The 21,048-nt window shown below is 43.9% G+C and overlaps 1 long non-coding RNA gene and 1 pseudogene across 1 annotated transcript; both read right to left on the minus strand.

The window, feature by feature from the left end:
• Positions 1-491: 491 nt before the first annotated feature.
• Positions 492-1,463, minus strand: LOC135967262 (uncharacterized; annotated as a pseudogene).
• Positions 1,464-4,910: 3,447 nt separating this feature from the next.
• On the minus strand, positions 4,911-20,728 carry LOC102140030 (uncharacterized). Its single transcript, XR_284370.4, has 3 exons — positions 20,579-20,728; positions 12,746-12,839; positions 4,911-5,113 (listed from the first exon to the last, which is right to left on the minus strand). It is a non-coding gene; the product is annotated as an uncharacterized lncRNA (long non-coding RNA).
• Positions 20,729-21,048: the final 320 nt, after the last annotated feature.

Here is a 21,048-nt window from a genome sequence, read left to right on the forward strand (position 1 = left end):
GCTGTTGAGAAATCTAATGCCATGCTCATTTCTGATCTTTTGTTTCCTCTCTCTAGAAACTTTTTAGGATTTCTTCTTTAAGCTTGGTGTTTTCATAAATCACAGTAGTGTTCTTTAATGTGGGTTCCCCCCAATCCATCCTGCTGGGCATTTGGCGTATTCTTGAATCTGGAAACTCATATTCGTCTTATGTTTGAAAGTCTGGAGTTTGTTTTTTATTTCTTTTCTAACTGTAAAGAGAGTTCACGTTGGGGAGGCAAGGGCTCAGAGAATTTGAGGAACGTTTCATGATGGAAGCCAAGAGTCTGAATTAAATATATGACTGGACAGGTGGAGAAGCGGGCATTCCAGATATGCAGAGCTGTGGGGACAGAGGCATATGGCTAAGAATCAACACAGTCCACGAGAGACAATGGGGACACTGTTAAAGATCATGAAAGAGAGAGAAACAAAGAGGGGTGTAGTGAGCCTGGCGGTGGCTAACCCTATGCTTAAATAGGTGCCTTTTGAGCGTGTGGCTTCTGATGCGTAACGAAGTTTCCACACCAGCTGAGGGGCTCCCACACCTTTTACACTCGTAAGGTTTCTCACCAGTGTGAACTCCCTCGTGCTGAATCAGGGTTATTTTCTGATTGAATGCCTTCTTACAATCCTTACATGTAAAGTGCTTCTCTCCTGTGTGAGTTCACTGATCCTGAGTCAAGGCTGTGCTTAATAGATTCCCAGACTCTTTACATTCACAGGGTTTCTTCCAAGTGTGCACTGCTGATGGACAATGAAGCCTGAGCTACAACTAGAAGTTTTCCAACTTTGTTACACTCACAGAGTTTCTCCCCAGTGTGGAACCTCTGGTGCTGAAGGAAGACTGAGCTGTTGCCGAAGGCCTTGCCACCCTCCCTACATTCAGAGGGAGATTCTCCAGTGTGGATTCTCTGAAGCTGAATCAAGACTGCATCTGAATTTAAACCTTTTCCGCATTCTTTACATTTAAATGGTTTCTTTCCAGTGTGCATTATCTGATGCCAAACAAATAACGTGCTACATCTGAAATCATCCACATTCTTTGCATTCAAAACTTTTCATCACCGTGACTTCTCTGATGTCAGTGGAAGTCTGCCATTCGGTGTAAATACCTGTCACATTTTCCACATTCGTAAGCTATCTGACCGGTAGGAGTTGTCTGATTTGTAGAGTTGTGTGCTGACGCTAACATTTTTTCCTAATTTCTCACACTTTCCCCCTCTCTCATCAGCACAGGCCTCCTGAAGCCTGGTGGACCCATCTGTGAAATCTCCCCTCTTTGACTCTGTCTTGACCATCCAGTGATGTTAGGGCTGCTCTAGGCTGCTCCCAAAATCTAGGTGCTGGGGAATATTCCCTGGCAGGCCTCGCAGTGTCACTTTCCCAGAGGCACTCTGTTTCTTTGGACCTACGCTCCTTTGGAATGAGTCCTTCCTTCTCATTTATGGTTTCACTCCCTGGACAGACACCTCTGGTTTGTCCAGAGATTCTCAGAGATAGGGGTTCCATGGGAATTCCCCTTTCTCTGGCTAGGAGACCAGAACAGGTTAGCTGAATGAAAAAGTCAGGGATGCCACCCCGCATAATGCTCCAGCATCCCCTCTCTGTACAGGGCCCGCTGCACGGGGTCCCGGCTGGCCCGTTCAATCTGGTGAGGTACACAAGTGCTTCCTCAAAGGTCGCTGGCTCCTAGGCAGAGTGGTCTAGAGCATGGCTGGCATCCCCACCTCACACTCTCCTTTGGAACTGGGAGAAGAGAGACCAGACCCCCAGCCCATTTCATGGCATCCACTGACCCCATGTGGCACAGACACAAGGAAAGCCCACTGAGGCCCTAATAATGCTTATGCTTTGGCTCCCGTTTAACCCAGTTCTTTGTCTTTATCCATTGGCCAGAGTGCTGGAGGTGGGGAGGAGTGAGTGACATTTCTCAGAGTCATCATGTTTGTAGCAGTCCTTCTCATCCAAATTAGACTGTTATTTTGAGGAATATGTTGGCATTTTTGGTGAAGTCTTTTCTTCAATTTAGAGACCCGTAGCAAATACCTATCCCTTGCTTCTAGGAGCAAACTCATACCCATGATTGATACACAAAGTTGCAACATCTTCTTTTTTTCCCCTTTACTTTCTTAATAGCTTTTGACCAAATGATGTCCTGGAAGAATACTGAACTGAAAGAATCAGGAGATCTGAGATTTCACCCAGAACCTGCCAATAATGAGGAAACCCTGGTCTCATTTGTATAAATTAGGATGATTTGTCTTTTCGGATTCCTTTCTGCCCTGGTTCTGTGAGTACTGTTCTCCAGTCACGTGTCCACCAATGCCCCGAGCACTGCTAAGGAAGGCACATGATGTTCTCAAAAGCTCTTTTTTCTCCCATCCCTCCTGCACTTGTTTAATATGGGCAGTGTCCCTGTTGGGAACTAGGTTAGGGATGCCAGCGACCCTCCCCCTCCCTAGGGTTCTTGCAAATAGAATAAAAATCAAAATGCAACCCGAATGGGAGTCAAAGCTCTCTAGTGATAGCTACACAAAGAATTTATCTCATTCTTATTTGGACCAGGGTTGGTTTCTGATTGACCCAGAATCCAAGTCTAACTATTTCCTTACCAAATTAGTCTCTTCTAAAAGAGAATCCCCACATTTCTATTTAGCAGTCTTTCTTCTTGGAATACCACTTCATCATTCAGGAGTCTTAACATTCTTGATAACGATGTGTAGTTATAATACACAAAGGTATTGGCTAATTTTCTCTAGTAATTTCAAATCAGAGATTTCCTCTTGGTCATTTGGTATCTTCTTCAGGAAAAAAAAACAAAAACAAAAACTGTATCTCTACCTTGCCCAAATCTCTGTGAAAAGTAAAAAAAAAAAATTAATCATTCCAATGCTTTGCTATGAGGCTGACACATTCAGATGATTGGCTGAAATTTTCACTTTTCTTTTTTTTTTTTTTTTTTTTTTGTGAGACAGTCTTGCTCTTCTGCCCAGGCTGGAGTGCAGTGGTGTGATCTCAGCTCACTGCAATCTCTGTCTCCTGGGTTCAAGTGATTCTTGTGCCTCAGTCTCCTGAGTAACTGGGATTACAGGCATGAGCCACTACGCCCGGCCAGGTTCTCTTTTCAACTAAGCACTTTGTGTGAGTTAGAGAGGGCTGGAGTTCTTCCATTTAGAATTGACCATCTAAGCATCACTCCTGCTGTGGCAAGAAAGAGGCTGAAGAGCAACTTGAAAGGTACATGTATCTTGAAGTTTTGAACAGAAATATTAAATATTCAGCCTATCTGTCCTGCAGTCCCTGCCTGATTTAGAAAGCAAATTAATACCACCAGATTGACTAGGAGCAAATAGCACATCTGAAGAAATATTAGAGTGTGGCCATAGTAATACAATACTTATTTGTAGCAAATAAAGTATGTATCCTCTGGCATCCTCTTTGAATGCTATGGATTGTTCCTAAGAAAAGTGAAAATTATTTTCAAATATTTTAATTAAGTGATAAAAATTTGGGGCTATGTTTGATTGCATATATTTTAATTCATGTTTGTGGATTTTTTAATAAACTATTGATTGCTTTTTAACAATTAGTTTTCCGTATAAATATTTTTCATCAAGCATAAAAATTGTTTTACTATTTTAAAAAATAACAGCATGCCACACAGTGGTCATTGTATGAAAATGTGCAATATTAAATGGGGGTTATATTAAACATGCAAAGGAAGAGTCCCAGCATGACATTTACACTATACTCCTTGCAGATTCAGACCTGTCTGGGCACGTTTGAATGACCAGCCAAGCAGGTACCCAGAGGTCTAACTGGCTAAGGCATTGAGGAGCTTACTCTAAAGAAAGAGACTTAGAAATGGTGAAGCAGGGCCGGGCGCAGTGGCTCATGCCTGTAATCCCAGCACTTTGGGAGGCTGAGGCGGGTGGATCACCTGAGGGTAGGAGTTCAAGACCAGCCTGGCCAACATGGTGAAACCTTGTCTAATAAAAATACAAAAAAATTAGCCGGATGTGGTGGCTCATGCCTGTAATCTCGGCTACTTGGGATGCTGAGGCAGGAGAATAGCTTCAACCCGGGAGGCAGAGGTTACAGTGAGCCGAGATCGCACCACTGCACTCCCCACTGCACTCCAGCCTGGTCAACAAGAGCGAAACTCCATCTCAAAAAAAAAAGAAAAGAAATGCTGAAGCAGGCGACCAGCCCTATTCTGACACCCCTGTATCATTGGAGTCCTTTTAAGTGCCAAGAGCAGAATATCCTTAGAAGTGGTGTAAACAATAGGCAGATGTTCAAAGGCAGTTGGCATCCAGGGCTGGGGATATGACAGAGAGGTGTGCCAGGCATCCAAGTGCTTCCCATCGATATCTTACCATCCTCTCCATGCCACTGACCACAGATGACTCAACATTTCTAGGCATCATTTCCAGTGAAGAAGAAAGGACATTTGTTTCCACGTGTTCCAGTTGCTTTCCCTTCTGGTCTCTTTGGACCAGATTAGGTCACATGTCTATACTGTCACCGCAAAGGAAACTAGGAAAGTAAGCATGTGGCACTTGATGTCTTTCCGATTAAAGGAAGTCTCCACTAGTAAGGAAGAAAGTCTGTTACAAACCTCTAAACCAGGGGTGATGTCCCGTATCAGCCGCAGAAAGTTGGTAAGATGCAAGAGAAGCAGAGCTCACAAGCTTGATAAGTGAACACCACAGGTCTGACCTGGAGAACCACTGGGCTCTCCTTAAGGATGAACAGATGGTTTCCCTATCAGGCTGCCTTTGAACCACTGCAAGATTCTTTGGGAGTACAGGTTTGTCAAAAGCAAACAAATAACAATCGGGATTTGAGTTTGACTGCATGCAATAAATAACATGCAAACACAATGGTTGAACCAATTAGAGGGTTTATTCTTTTTATATTACAAAGCACCTAGATGATATCCATGGTGGTTATGGTAGCTCCATTATGTCATCAGGGACTCAGACACCTTTTATTTTTCTGTTCAGCTTTCTTAGAGTATGTGGTCTCCATCTCATGAGAGCAGCATGGCACCTGCTCCACCTCTATCCTCAGCCATCATGACCACATTCTAAGCAGAAAGAAAAAGAAAGGATGAGGGCATCGGTGGGTGCCAACTGAGTTGTTTCCTTTTAGAGAACATTCTTGACCAGACTGGACAACATAGTGGGACTTTATCTCTTAAAAAAAAAAAAAAAAAAAAAAAAAAAAAAAAAACAAAACAAAAAAAAACTAGCTAGGCATGGTGTACATGCCTGTATTCCAGCTACCTGGGAGGCTGAGTGGGAGGAGCGTTTGAGGCCAGGAATTCCAGACTACAGTGAGCCATGATCGTGTACTCCAGCCTAGGTGACAGAGCGAGACCCTGTCTCAAAAAGAAAGAAAAAGAGCATTCTAGAAAGTCTTACACCATAGCTGTGGCTTTTATTTTAATAGCAACAACTGTCACATAGACTTCCACCTGCCAAACAGACTGGGAAAGGTAGTTTTATAGCTAGACCCATGCCATCTTGGATAACGTCAAAGTTTTGACTGTAAGAAAGAAGAAAGTAAATTTTGGTTAAGCAATTAGTGGTGCCCTTTGCAATGTAGAGTTTGTATGCAGAAAACAGAGAATGCAAAATAGTATAGTGTAACAGTGGTGGGTAAGAGTATTTCTCTGAATTATTTAATTTTGGTGGCTCAATTATGGGAAAGAGATGAAAAAAGAAGATCAGTGTCTTCTAGGAACCTTGTTGTTCAGGTAATGAGCAGGTGGTTGTTGAAAGATCAATGAGGTCAGCACCTGCTGGGAACAGGCTACAGCTCTGTGGAGAGTGCCACAGAAGCTCCTGGGATCCACCTCATACTTTTTACCTCCACAAACTCGAAGTTTTTCGATATATATAAATATATATATAACCAGTGAGAGAGAGATTTTGTAAGACTGCCTAGTTATATATTTTGCAGATGTAATGCTTGTTATGTATTTCTACTATTGACAAAATCTTTCTATAATCCTATAGAAGATTGACTCAAGGTGGTAGGTAATATTGCCTGGTGCATGTATCTGATTTTCCCACAAGAACTTGGTGAGTGTAAGTCAGATGTAGTCTGTGGTCCACAACTAGTGACCTCCTGGAAGAATGAAGCTAACCAAACGCTATACATCTTATTTGCCCAATTTCTCTTTTTGGAAACAACATGGAACATAATAGAGTTAAACTGAATAAAAATAAGACCCCCAAACATGATATATGTAGTCAAAATTAGGAGAGACAAGTGTAGGCTAGAGTAATTAGAGAGGAATTGGAGGAATTCCTCCAATGGAGGAATTGGTTCTTAACTTGTACCTCACAAAATAGGAGGAATTTGGAGACCTAGAAAGGAGATGGAGAACATTCTATTGAGGTGCATAGAAAACTCTGATGAGGCCAGGCGCATTGGCTTATGCTTGTAACCCCAGAACTTTGGGAGGCTGAGGCAGGTGGATCACTTGAGGTCAGGGGTTTGAGACCACCCTGGCCAACATGGCAAAACCCCATCTCTACTGAAAATAAAAAAAAAAATAGCTGGGCATGGCTGTGCATGCCTGTAGTGCAAGCTACTCGGGAGGTTGAGGCAGGAGAATTGCTTGAACCCAGGAGGTGGAGGTCACAGTGAGCCAAGATAGCGCCACTGCACTCCAACCTGGCTGACAGAGCAAGGCTCTGTCAAAGAAAAAAAGAAAGAAAAGAAAGAAGGGAAAGAAAGGAAAGGAAGAAGGAAGGAAGGAGGGAAGGAAGGAAGGAAGGAAAAAATAACTGATGAAAAGGAAAGAAGTGGTTCAGGGAGAAAGTTCAGAGTAATTTCTTGTAGCAGGTTCTGGAACAATCTGAAGGGAATAAGGAACACAGGACAGGAGAGGAGAATGGGAGACAGAAATTATTGAGGAAGGGGCCAGGAAAGTCACAGCTTGCCTAACTCCTTCCTACCTTTCTTTTGTTAAGATTTCCAGTTAATTGTTCCACTATACAAAGACTTAAGAAAATTGGTAAATCGACTCAAATAAAACTTTGATAAATAATATCAAGAATGTGACATGGATTGTTGGTGGGAGTGTAAACAGGTACAACCACTTGGAAAGCCATCTGGCAGTTCTTAGTGAAGTGAATGTACATATGTGCTATGACGTCAATCCCACATATATAGATAGGAGATATATAATATATATTACGTAGAGTAAATATATATATACACATATAATTATCCTGATGTCCACAACAAGGGAAATATTTAAATAAAATATCAGGAATGCCTACTATGGAATAATACTCTGCAATTCAAAGCATTGAACTAGATATACATTTAGTGACCTGGATGAGCATTAAAATCCTAGTTTTGAGCTTCAGAAGCAAGAAAGAGAATGAGATGTAAACACAATGTCATTTATGTAAATTAAAAACACATACATACTGAATTCTGTATTTATAAGGTTCACTTGCAAGAATTCATGAGGGAAGAGAATAAGAGTGGAGATTGGGGATGAAGGAAGAAATCAATCCATCAATCAAGAGAGGAACCCCCATACATTGATTATGATGCATGTGCTATGAATTCACGTCTCTCTACCTAAGTTTGCCTCCAGCCCTCCTCCCACAAAATAAACCTTTGAGGGAAAAAACTCGTTCTTAGATCTCCAAATATTTTTAAATGTGTGAGCGGCACTAGAACATATAATTCTCTCATGCATAAAATGGGGATAATAATAAGACTCTTACAAAGCTGTCAAGAAAATTAAAATAAATCATATATTAGATACCCAAGTGGAGACATACCCAGATGTTAGGTGGTTGACTAGGCTCCCTAGCTGGTGAGGTGACTCACTATGAACTTTCTACCACTCTCACAGTGTTTGTGTTCAATCCTGCCTCAGCAAAATGATAAATCATTACATCAGGGACTTTCAAAGTCAAACAAATAGTCAAAACCACATGCTGTATGTTAAATCCTCAAATGCAAGAGTATACAGTCCTGCTCCCTGTTGACTTCAGCCCTACAGAGAAAATAATACCTCTGTTGATTTCAGCTTAGAGAAGCTTATTACCACCAATATTCTTCCCTACAGTCAGTGTTAGCCCAACTCAAAGCCTCTTTCTGAACAGTACTCACGAGAGAAGACAGTCCAGCCAACTCAGTGATTACCAAGCAGCATGCGCTGGGTGGTGAAGGCTAAAGTAGCCAACTGACACCGTAGGGAGGAGAGAACTGGCCAAAGCATAATGACCTCAACTGGCATTTGGTCAGATCATGGGGATTTTCTGGCCCTTTGGTCAAACGCCTGGCACTGTATGCTCAGGTCTTTGGGAAACAATGTCATGCAATAGTATAATCTGAAAGAGTAATTTAGAGCAGTTAATTGGAGGTAATGCATTGTTAGCAGCTAAATTTACAAAGAATAGAGGCCTGAGAAATATTACAGTGTCCACTCTTAGATACCTCTTGGTAGCTAAGGACACTATCTTATTAAAATTGAAATGAAATGTTACCAAAATATTCTTTGCTACCAAACTGGTGTATATGCAAGAGGAAAGCAGTTTACCTATCCATCTTATGAAGAAACTTTTTGGATATCTTGTCTGTCATACATTATTCATAAAATCTGTGAATCGCCTACTACTTAGCTTCAAAAAGGTGACACATCTTAAAGGATTTGATAAACTAAAAGAATTCTCGCCTAGTTACTATGGAGGATGTCTGGCTAAAATCCAGAATTCCACACATGATCCCACAAGATCTCTTCCAGACCTCAGCTAAAAGATGATTTAGGCTGTGAATAAGAAAAATAATTACAATTCCATAGTTCAGAATTTCCAGGGATCATAGAGGTCTTCCAGTCTAACTTCTTTTTATCTTTGTAGGAATTATGGCTGAGAGGATAACTTGGCCAGTGTTGAGCAGCCAGCTCATTTCCAGTCAACATATGTTTACTGAATAACTGCGAGATTCCAGGCATCCTGTTCAATACTGGGAATACAGAATAGTGTGAATAGTAATGAAGTGAAGAATATGAGTTGGGCATGCACGCTAGGGCCAGTCTCCTTGTATTCAATTTTACATTCACTGCTTACTAGCTGCATGTTCTTGGGCAAATTACTTAACCTTTCTATGCTTCGGTTTCATCATCTGCAAAATAGGGTGATGATAAAAAGTACATACTCATGGGATTGTCATAAGATTTAGAAGAGTAATATACTCTAAGCACATAGAATAGAAATATATATACGCTATATGCTTAGCACATAGTGAGAGCTCTATAAATATGTGCTAATTAAAGTACCAGGTTTCTGCCCTCTTGGAGCTATCTATTCTTTGTTTAGCCAGACGGCACAGCATATCGGGGCTACTAGCCCTTGCCCCAATGTGCTGGGCTGTCTGACTAAACAAATCTAATCTAATTAGTGTTATATGCAGCCTGAGGCCACAGTCTTATCTAGTTTGTCCTTGAGTCCCCCCACTCCACCCCACAATGCCTAGTAGATTGCCTGGTACATGGTAGACTCTATCATGAATGAATGCCTGAATGAATGAATGACACAAAACTAAAGGGTCAAAGAACAGGCGCCCTAAGAAATACTTGACTAGTTTCTTCAAGAATGAGAAGGAAGAGGCCGGGCGCGGTGGCTCACGCCTGTAATCCCAACGCTTTGAGGCTGGGGCAGGCGGATCACGAGGTCAGGAGATCGAGACCATCCTGGCTAACACAGTAAAACCCCGTCTCCACTAAAAATACAAAAAATTAGCTGGGTGTGGTGGCGGGCGCCTGTAGTCCCAGATACTCGGGAGGCTGAGGCAGGAGAATGGCATGAACTCGGGAGGCAGATGTTGCAGTGAGCCAAGATTGCGCCACTGCACTCTAGCCTGGGTAACAGAGGGAGACTCTGTCTCAAAAAAAAAAAAAAAAAAAAAAAAAAAAAAAAAGAGTGAGAAGGAAGAGCAGCACTTCTTCACATAGAGAAGAGACGAGGGATTCTAGGGAGCTGAAGCCACGAGAGCAAAAGCTGGGAAGTGTGAAGGTGACTAGCTTTCTCCCCCTATATACACGACCTGCTCTTCTCACTTCCTTTATTTGAGGGACTTGGGAATTAGACCTAGGTGTGCCTGGAATCTGCTGTGCTCAGTTTCTGATGTATTACACAGCACCATTCTGAGGAAATCCAGTGCTAATTAAGATGCTCAAGAGGTTATCAGTTGTTCTTCTCTTTAGCACATGTTCATTCGAAGGAGCTGGCTGATTTCAGAAATCCAACAGGAATTAAAGTACTGAATGTGTATTTTTTTAGTCCATCTGTTCATTGTGAGAGCTTGATTACATTTTATTGTTGATGTAATAGATATTTTCCTTTTGTTGGATCCTCCTCCATCAGGGGCTGGATTGAATTATTTACTTGTGGGCATTATAAATCACCTAGTGGTTCTTATGTCAGCAATATCTGGTTGTCCCCCAACACCCATTCTTCCCTTCTTCTATTGCAATAGCATCCCCAATTTCTTTTTTTTTTTTTTTTTTTTGAGACGGAGTCTCACTCTGTCACCCAGGCTGGAGTGCAATAACGCGATCTTGGCTCACTGCAACCTCTACCTCCTGGGTTCAAGCAATTCTCCTGCCTCAGCCTCCCAAGTAGCTGAGATCACAGGTGTGCACCACCATGCCCAGCTAATTTTGTATTTTTAGTAGAGAAGGGCTTTCACCATCTTGGTCAGTCTGGTCTCAAACTCCTGAGCTCAAGTGATCCATCCACCTCAGTCTCCCAAAGTACTGGCATTACAGGTGTGAGCCACCATGCCCGGCCCAGCATCCCCAATTTTTATCTGGGCACAGAGACACTCAGAATAAAGACAACATTTCCCAGCCTCCCTTGGACCCACATATGGCCAAGTGTCTAACCAAACTTGATATGTTCAACCTTCAAAAAAATGCATTTTAGAAGAGACATTCTCTTCATCTTTCTTTACATCCTCTCCTCTGGGTGGAATATAGATGTGATGGTTTAAGTTAAAGCAACCATTTCAGATCTTGCTCAGTGACCTTGGGAATGGAAAAAATCCACAGGGAATAAGTAGAAGAAACCTGAGTCTCTGATACTCCAGGGAGTGCAATATGGGGATGTCTACCTCCAGAATTTTATCTGAGAGTGAAATACGCTTCTGTCTTTGTTTAAGCTACTATAAGTTTGAGTTCATTGTTGTTTTTGTTTCTTGCAACCACATGGAATGCTAATTAAAGCAGCTTTCTATTGTTACCTACCCTACCATCTCCTTTGCAACCACCAAGTCAGTTATTACTACTCAGAATAAAACCCAAAATTTGTCAAGCAAATATGAATAATAATCATCATTATGAGGATGAATGCACTGCAAAAACTTTGCTTCTTCCTTCCCCATCCAAATGATCACATTGTGAATTTCATGACCATTTTTATTATTTTTGGATTACCTCATTTGCATTCTATGAATGTCGATGATTAAGAGTTGGTCTGTGAGTAGGAGAGGAAGTAAGTGATAAAATATGTAGAAAAGAAGTAGAAACGTTACTGCAGCAATTTCAGTTGAAGAAGATAGTAGATAACAGTATATAAATCATGGTGCTATCATAACGCAGTGCTATGCAATGATTAACAATTATGTTCTAGGCTGGGTGTGGTAGCTCACGCCTGTAATCCCAGCATGTTGGGAGGCTGAGGCAGGCAGATCACAAGGTCAGGAGTTTGAGACCAGCCTGGTCAACATGGTGAAACTCTGTCTCTACTAAAAATACAAAAACTAGCCTGGCATGGTGGCATGAGCCTATAATCCCAGCTACTCAGGAGCCTGAGGCAGGAGAATTGCTTGAACCCGGGAGGTGGACGTTACAGTGAAATTGCACCACTGCACTCTAGCCTGGCCGACAGAGTGAGATTTCATCTCAGAAAAAAAAAAAAAAAAAAAAAAAAATCGTGTTCTAGAATAGTATTTATCGCTTTGGGAAAATTAACAGAAATAAAAAAGTAGGTTGTGTCCAGGCACAGTGGCTCACACCAGTAATCCCAGTGCTCTGGGAGGCCAAGGCAGGTGGATGGCTTGAGCCCAGAAGTTTGAGACCAGCCTCAGTAACATGGCAAGACCCTATCTCTACAAAAAGTTAAAAAATTAGCCGGGTGTGGTGGTGCATGCCTGTAGTCTCAGCTATCTCAGCTACTCGAGAGGCTGAGGTGGGAGGATTGCTTGAGCCCAGACAGTCAAAGCTTCAGTGAGCCGTACTCACACTATTGCACTCCAGCCTGGGTGACAGAGGGCTCTCTTCCTCTCTCAAAAAAAGGTAGGTTCTAAAATAATATGTAAACATAAATATAAGTTTATGTGCATATATACATAAATTTATATTTCTATATACATAGAAAAAACATGATGTCTGGACACCAAAATGTTAGCAGTAGATAACTCTGACCAAGAGGATTATAGATGATTTTTACTTTCTTTTTTGTTTATTTGTATTTCATAATTTTCCATAATAAGTACATATAATTTATATACATTTTAAGTTTTTAGGAAAGCAATTCTTCTTGGGTGCCGGCAGATGAAGAAATGAACCCCCACACGTGTTTAAGCTTTGTATATGGCATTAGTCAGAGCAGTGTTAAGCTATGCTGTAATAACAAACAAACCCAAAAATCTCAGTGACTTAGCACAACAAAGTTACACTTACATTTCTTATTTATGTAAAATCCAGCATAGGTCTGCGAGACAGCCTTCCATCTGATAGCTCAAAGACCCATCTCCACTTGTAGCTATCAAGGTCACTGCAGGGGGAGAGAGGGAGGAAGAAGATACTTACAGTCATAGTTTACATCACCTAACTGCAAGGGAGGCTGCTGGGACATCAGAGAAAGCATACAGGATTTGAGTGTGCACTGTCTCTCCACATACACCTTCAGTGATTATGTTTTCTCAACCAAAAATTAAATTTACAGGCAGATAAGCAAATAGTTGGATTTAAGGCTGATTTTTTAAAATGTGCACACAACTGAATATATGGTTGCATATTTGCTACATGTTTTTATTTATGTATGTATGTATGTATTTTAAGATGGCATTTCACTCTTTTTGCCCAGGTTGGAGTGGAATGGCATGACCTCGGCTCACTGCAACCTCCGCCTCCTGGGTTCGAGTAATTCTCTTATCTCAGCCTCCCGAGTAGCTGGGATTACAGGTGTGCACCACCATGCCTGGCTAATTTTGTATTTTTAGTGAAGACAGGGTTTTGCCATATTGGCCAGGCTGGTGTCGAACTCCTGACCTCAGGTGATCCACCTGCCTCAGTCTCCCAAAGTGCTGCAATTACAGGCGTGAGCCACTGCGCCTGGCCACTACAGGTTTTTAAACAGTCAAAAATAGACTAGTCTGTGAGGAAGGAGGAGGAAATTGGGCTGAGATGAGGCCAAAACTAAAGGTTGTCCTGTTCTCCCTCCTGACTCTTTAAGTTAGGTGACATACCCATGCATCGTACTGTTGTTAATGCATAAAGGTAGGTTTCAAACCATAGTGGGAGTGAGAAGATGGAAGTCCGAGGACTGAGACATGACAAGTGCTGACCAGAAGAAGAAATGAAGATTTCTGAGGGGTCAGGAAGCATGATACAGACCCCTCCCCTGAGACAGTGAGAATGCCAGGAAGAATGGTGAACCAGCCAGAAAGTGGGGAGGACAGCCAAGGTCCAAAGAGGATGGAAAAAGGAAGACTGCCAGATTTGGGCAGTGCCAAAGGCAGGAATTACAGTCAGGATAGATAGCCAAAAATGTAGGGTGCAGATGGAAGTGGGATTCGAGCAATTTTTTTCTCAAGAAACAGCAGGCTGTAATGTATAGACAGTTTGATTTAAATAATCATGGGGTAACACAGCCAACAGAAAGCACCCCAGCAGTACCACGGCCCACAGAAAGAGCCCACGGTCTAGACTAGGGAGCCGGGTTGCATGGAAACTCCCAGGCTCAACTGGGCATAAATCCATACATAAACGGGGGACACGCAGTGGAGACATGCTGAAGATGGCTGACATCAGGGAGGCAGCAGGTATTCCAGATGATGGGCATGGATGAATCAGAATCCCAGCAAGGGGCTAGGGGTGGTGAGAGCAAAGTCCAGCCCCTCAAAAGAAGGATCTAGCAAGAGATAAGGATCTAGCAAGAGATACTGTGATCGGGGCCCCACTAAGGGGCAGGACTTCACAACAGGTGCCACTCCAGAAGTAGAACTGGTATGAAAATGAGGAAAATACTCATTTTAAGCAAGTACGAAGGAGGGAAGGAGACTGTAGCTTTGGGGATATGTGGTTGCCTAGGGCCTCACCTCTGAGAAAGGGAATGCAAAGACTAGGACAGAAAGACCTACAATTTTTATCCTGCCTAACTTGGTCTGCATTAGCTTGAGAATGTAGTGTTGAGTCTATGGACTGAAGGCATCAGTGCCTGAAGCAAAGCAGGTTTGGTGAGGCTGGATGCAGAACTGCCAGCAGAACTTGCACATCATTTGAGAAAGGCTTTCCTAAGACAGCCTCATAAACAGGTACATGGCTCACCCACCTGCCCTTTTCTACTGGGAAAAGCAGTGTTCAGGTGCACAGGTAAAGTTAGTTAGTGATGCAGAGCAATAGGATGGGGGAAACACCTAGATTAGCCAAGTGTGTTAGTCTGTTTCCATTGCTATAAATATCAGCTATTCCACTGAATACCTGAGAGTGAGTAATTTATAAAGAAAAGAGACTTATTTGGCTCATGGTTCTCCTGGCTGTACACAAAGCTTCATGTCACCATCTACTTCTGGTGAGGCCTCAGGAAGCTTCCAATTATGTTGGAAGGTGAAGGGGAGTCTGTGTGTCACATGGCAAAAGGGAGAGCAAGAGAGAGAGGTAGGAAGTTCCAGGCTCTTTTAAACAACCAGAGCTCACGTGTACTCATAGAGCAAGAATTAACTCATTGCCAGGAGGATGTCACCAAGCCATTCATGAGGATCTGCCTTCGTGATCCAAACACCTCCCACCAGGCCCCACCTCCAACAGTGGGGATCACATTTCAACATGATATTTGGAGGGAACAAACATCCAGACTATATCACCAAGGTATTAGGCACCTTGGGTGAAAACTCAAAATCCCATTTTTTTTTTCTCCTTGAAATGTATTTTAAAACACGGAGAACTTTTAGAGAAAAGTGTGAACTTTTTACCATTGTAGCTAAATGCATCCTTTGTGTATGCATGCTGGGTTTCAGTGCTCCTGGGAGCGTTAGTATGGAGGGAAAACTCTGGAATAGGCGTCAACGATTCCAAATTCTAATATGGCTTCACTGTAGCTCAAATAAAGTGATTTGGAATGTGCCTTAAATATCCCGAAGCAATGAAAAATAAGATTGCATGTATATCTACCCATCTAGCAACTTTGCAGAGCTGGGATTGGGGTGAGACAAATGAGGTGTCTAAGGTGTAAGATTTAGGGGTTGCTGACTCTCAGGATTATGCAAGTACTCAGCCAGCAAAATGAGAGCTGTGCCCAGCAAGACCAGTGTGTCTTTCACAAAAGGTGCCCTTGTCTGATACTCAGGGAGGAAGGGTGGCAGATGGGGGTTGTCTGGAAAAGTCAGAGTTCAAAAAGTTTCCCTTCCAGAAGCTGCTAAGAACTGAGGTCGTTGGGAGGCTGTGAATAGCCCATCACCTGTGTCCCTGTCATTTGGCCCCCTGGCAGCAGATTAAGAGATGCCAGCCGAGTGCAGTGGCTCATGCCTGTAATCCCAGTGAGAGGTGAAGCTAGCTGGACTTCTGGGTCAGTTGGGGACTTGGAGAACTTTACTGTCTAGCTAAAGGATTGTAAATGCACCAATCATCACTCTGTAAAAACGTACCAATCAGCACTCTGTGTCTAGCTAAAGGATTGTAAACGCACCAGTCAGCACTCTGTAAAATGGACCAATCAGCGCTCTGTAAAATGGACCAATCAGCACTCTGTAAAATGGACCAATCAGCAGGATGTGGGTGGGGCCAAATAAGGGAATAAAGGCTGGCCACCCAAGCCAGCAGCAGCAACCCACTAAGGTACTCTTCCACGCTGTGGAATCTTTGTTCTTTTGCTCTTCACAGTAAATCTTGCTGCTGCTCACTCTTGGGGTCCACACTACCTTTATGAGCTGTAACACTCACTGAGAAGGTCTGTGGCATCACTCCTGAAGTCAGTGAGACCACAAACCCACCAGAAGGAATAAACTCCGGACACATCTGAATATCAGAAAAAACAAACTCTGGACACACCATCTTTAAGAACTGTAACACTCACTGCGAGGGTCCGCGGCTTCATTCTTGAAGTCAGTAAGATCAAGAACCCACCGGAAGAAATAAATTCTGGACACACCAGCACTTTGGGAAGCCATGGCAGGCGGATCACCAGGGGTCAGGAGTTTGAGACCAGCCTGGCCAACATGGCGAAACCTTGTCTCTACTAAAAACTGCCAAAAATTAGCCGAGTGTAGTGGCAGGTGCCTGTAATCCCAGCTGCTCAGGAGGCTGAGACAGGAGAATTGCTTCAACCAGGGAGGTGGAGGTTGCAGTGAGCTGAGATCGCGCCATTGCACTCCAGCCTGGGCAACAAGAGCGAAACTCTGTCTCAAAAAAAAAAAAAAAAAAAAAAAAAATGCCATTGAGGATGGCAAAGGTGGGGGTTAGGAGTCGAGGTCTTGCCTACCTCTCCAGCCCAAGAAATCCCTCTCTCCAGCCCAAGAAACCCTTCTCTGCGTTCAAGCCATGCCATCACTGGCCTTAGGGGTGAACAGCACTGCCTGCCTCCCACTCCTTTCTGATCCCAAGGAAAACATTTCCTGTGGGCCTGCAAAGGGTTTCCATCTTCTGGAAGCTGCTTTTCTGATGTGATAGGAGGCCTGGCAAAACAAGTCAGGCTGGGCCCTTAGGGCCGTTATCGGCTGACACCCTATCAGAACTGCCTTATCCGTTAACACCTCTGTAGGAATTAATTGGTTGAATGCCAGCTGAAAGTAAGAGTAAGAAGAGTAAGAGGAAATAGGTAAAGAAAGTTTCTTTATAGTGACAGGTAATGGCATTGCAATGTGTCCCGTGCAATTTTGCCTGTGTCGGCCTTGAATATCCCACTGAAAGTAGCTCCCACTTCCCCTCGCAACCTATGAGATTATTTCATTGCCATTATAATTTTTGATGCCTAAAATTACCCATTGCTAAGGATTCCTGATCCAAACAGGTATAGTAAAAATCAAGGTATGTCAATTGGCACTGATTACATGTCCCTATTCTCAGAGGGACTGGGTGCTGGGGAAATGGAAAAGTATGTACATAAGGGAAGAAGAATGTGTAAAGAGTTTATATTCCAGGGCAGATTCAGCCAATCTTTATGAAGCTCCTACTATGTGCCAGGTATATATTATCTTATTTTATCTCACAAAATCCCTGCAGTAGAAGTTTTACTATCCCAATTTTGATTCCCAGGACATTGCATTTGGATTCAAGCCCAGTGCTCTTTCTTCTAGGCTGTGGTCGGGGGCGGGGGGAAGAAATATAGGTGGTACATAGAATGAAATACATAAACATATTTGTGAGTCACTGACACAGTTTGAGTCAGCCATAATTAGCTGTCCCTTATTTGGGAAGAGAGTGGCGAAGATAAAAGCTGAGAGAAAAGAATTGACTGGAGAGACGGGAGGACTTGAAGCAAGGTGGAGCTGGCCTGAGGTTTCCCGGATGAGGAGAGGGCGTGGCAGATGATCCAGAGAGAAAGGCTGTGGTGTGGTGGAGAGGTGGTGGGGAGAGGAACAGCCTGCTGTCTGAAGTCACAGAGACAGTGAATCAGGCGATGACATCCTTTGCATATGTGGTGAAGGGTGGGTGGCCTAGGCTCCTGGACGCAGGTAACCAAGGAACACAACTGCGGGTATAGCTGCCTGCACCAGCCTCAGCCTCCGGCAGCAGGGACACCCAGTTACGCAGCACCGGTGTGCTAATTCCAGCCCAGACTGGCAGACAGCAGGGGCTCTGTCTGGGGGAGGAAAAGCTCTAGAGCTGGGGACGACACATTCAGAAGGAGGGAAATAAGCTCTGAGCTATATTTAGTGCTGCATCGCTGTGCATAGCGGACTTATGGCAAGCGCGTGCCTGCGAATTCATCAGATGGAAACACAGGCATGTGTAGCCTGCGCTCTCACTTCTTTTCCACCCCAAAGATTCTCTTTTTCCACAGCCTAACCTGTGGGGACATCATTTCCTGCCCGCTGTTGTGTGCTGATGCTCTGCTGGTCAGCTTCCTAGGGCCTCTGCTGACGATAAGTACAGCTGTGGGATGATGACCACGGCACATGGCAGACGTTGATTAATCAGCAGCTAGCTTTGGTTTGGTTTGGTTTGGTTTTTTTTAATGGACACATCTTAGACAAGGAATCAGCAGCTTTTGACATCCGAGGAAAAGAAAGTTTCTTGATTCCCAATTTTTTAACAAGTGCCAAACACAAGTTCAGCTTGGTTGGAAATATAAGCACAATGGAATTCAGTCGAAACTTAAACGAAGCCACAGACAATTTTTTTCCTGAGCTACAGTGGAAACTCTACACCCTCACAATACCTAAGCGCTTTCCTACCAATACAATTTGTTTGCAAAGCATTACATCATCAGAAAAAACTCTGATTGGCTGAGACTATCCTCAAGGAAAGACCCATTTCTGGCAGCAAAAACTTTTCCAAGAGCCTTTTTGGGCACCAGACACCATATTTAGTTTTCCCCTTTTAGTGCAATACTTTAGTACAATAATGAGCATGCGGGGCCTTTAGGAGGCTGCTTGTGTTGGAGCTTCTGTCAACAACTCTGAGGTTGCTTTTTCCTGAATACCAGAGGACCCACCCCTCTGCTGGAAGTACCCTGCCTTGGGAGGTGAGGAGGCACGACATGGCTTAATGAGGAAACTATTACTCCTTCTGTCACTGGCCTTCTGATTACACACAGCAATGGTGATTTTGAGCAGCAGCCAAGGAATGTCATAACAGAGGCTACTGTGGAACCAAATTACAGGAGCCCAGGGAGCAATGAAAAGTCTTCAAGTTGGAAATGTTTATTAATTGCTTGTGTGCAATGTGTAAGGCTAGGCAGGTGGGCCCTTGCCTTCAAGGAAGTCACAAACATGCATTCAGGCTTTCTTGCCTATGTGTTGTTGACATTGTATGAAGAAATACAAATAAAAACCTGAAACACTAGGACAGCAGAGCAAGTAATACACATTTCCTAATACATGAACAAAAGGCAATCACGGAGACTTGTACCAGTTGGCCTTTGCCTGGGAAATAAGTAAAAGGAAATATACCCCACTGCTTCAGCCATGATTCTCCCTTCCACTTCCTTTATTTAGTCCCTGTTCCTCATTCATCTATAACTGTCTGACTCTCAGGTGAAAGCTGCAACTTGAGAAAATGCAGACACGTTATAATCAGGGGGCGCTCCATGAACACTGTCTTGCCCCTCTTTATTCTTCCCTAATTTCCTTCCTTTCTTTTCCCTCCCCTTCCCCTCCCCTCCCCACCTCCCTTCCCTTCCCCTCCCCCTCTCCTTCCCCCTTCCTCTTTCCCTTCTTCCTCCCCCACCCCTTCCCCTTCCTCTCTCTTCCCCTTCTCCTTCCCCTCCCCTTCCCCCTCCTTTCCTTTGCTTTCTTTCTTCCAAAATGAAAATAGATGGCCTAGGTTCCACGAGAGATGATTGGAGGAGAGGAAGTAAGAGCTCCAATTTGGTGGCTGTCAGAGACTCTGCCTGCTGCTGCCTTCTTCCCTATGGCTATATTCTCACCTACCTGGCTGTGGTCAAGAAAGAGCTTTGCTAGAGATCTGTGCTTATCATTCCTGAAGTAAAATACCTCACAGAGGTCCCGGGGTGGGGAGTGGAGCGGGACCATTTTCCCAGGACACCCATCAGTAGGTCCTAGCCAGCTCTGGATGGCACGTTTCCTCCAGGGCTGTTTTTGGGTCACCACGGTACCTTCCTCAATGGGCCTTTCCTCCAGGTAACAGTTTCCTAATGCTCAGTGTCTAAAGGGAGAGGAGAGAATGAGGTTTTAAGTCCCCCACCCCCCGCGAAGGACAAGGTGAATTACATCACTTTGAGTAGAATGAGGGTAAAATGTGCACTTTCATGTGGTTAAATCTTTGTTGGTTTCTGAGCAGTGAAGATAATAAGAGGAGGATGCAAGTTTCCTGGGATAAAGAAGAATAGCACTGGGAGGTGAGTGAAAATCAGAGGGTCACAAGGACGGACGGAGCAGGGGTGGACACATGAGCGTGTGCATCCCAGGGGCTGAGAAGACAGTGGGAAGACAGTGGGTGTAACTGAAGCCAGCGCCGGAAGTCTGGAGAGAGGCTCTGCAGTTTCTGGTCAGGTCTTGTTCTTTTAAACTGGACCATCCAAGATGATACCAGGAAGTGAGCCTTTGGTAAGAACGAATGCCACCCAGCCTGGTTCCAGCCTTCCTCCTGGGTCTTCACTCCCTTGCCACTTACTTTCGATCTCCTCGCGCATTCCTGGTCCCACAAGCTCCTGACCTCTGTCTTCACATCCTGTGATGACCTCAGGCTCCTGCAGGACTGATCTCAGCTTAGCCCACGACTGGCCCTTCAAACACGGTCAGCTCAGCAGGCCCAGGCTGGTACAGAAAAGCCTGTGGCAGACAATAGTGTTTATTCTAGGCAATTGTCCCAGACGGGTCACTCCCTGCTTACTCCACACCTGCTGCTGCTTGCTGTTTTTCCCAGGATCTGAATTCCTCCTCCCCAAACACTGGCTAAGGGGCTCCCTCTCGCCGCCCTGCCCAGAGTCACTCAAGGGGCTGTACCATCCTCAGTCCTTTAGCTAAGAGAGGAGAATGTCATCAGCAGGCCGGACATGATTTACAGCTGTCTTCTCATTCCCTTCTGCTGCCCCAGGTAACAGAGGCTCCGGATCAGGGCCGTGGCTGGGCTCCACCCCAGCA

Source organism: Macaca fascicularis, chromosome 14, assembly GCF_037993035.2.
Source record: "Macaca fascicularis isolate 582-1 chromosome 14, T2T-MFA8v1.1".
Lineage (NCBI taxonomy): Eukaryota > Metazoa > Chordata > Mammalia > Primates > Cercopithecidae > Macaca > Macaca fascicularis.